Genomic DNA, 220 nt, shown 5'->3' on the forward strand with positions numbered 1-220 from the left:
AGGTGAGGAGGGGGTGGGTGCAGTTCAGCAGCAGCCACCCGAGAGCCTTGGTCCCCACTGCTGTCACAGCAGGTCGACTGGGCTGTCCAGCGGGAGCCAGCCAGAGAAAACGTCGTGGGCAGTGGGATAGGCGCTACCCACCCAGGGCCCCCCAATTGAAGGTGAGCAACCTCCGGTTAGCTAGCTCTTGGAGTCAGTTTCAACTGAGAATGGGACGAGG

The 220-nt window shown here is 61.8% G+C and overlaps 1 protein-coding gene across 2 annotated transcripts in view; it reads left to right on the forward strand.

Moving 5' to 3' along the window:
- The window catches only part of MAMLD1 (mastermind-like domain containing 1), a 130,069-nt gene that overhangs the window by 226 nt on the left and 129,623 nt on the right, over positions 1-220 (forward strand). The window contains exon 1 of one of the 2 annotated variants that reach the window (XM_014529773.1): positions 21-161. The exons of the other annotated variant lie outside the window; for it this stretch is intronic. The gene's annotated coding sequence lies outside the window, so the exon portion shown is untranslated. Of the gene's footprint in view, positions 1-20; positions 162-220 lie in introns of those variants that run through there. 2 annotated transcript variants of the gene reach the window in all.

This window comes from Myotis brandtii, unplaced genomic scaffold (assembly GCF_000412655.1).
Source record: "Myotis brandtii unplaced genomic scaffold, ASM41265v1 scaffold695, whole genome shotgun sequence".
Classification (NCBI taxonomy): Eukaryota; Metazoa; Chordata; class Mammalia; order Chiroptera; family Vespertilionidae; genus Myotis; species Myotis brandtii.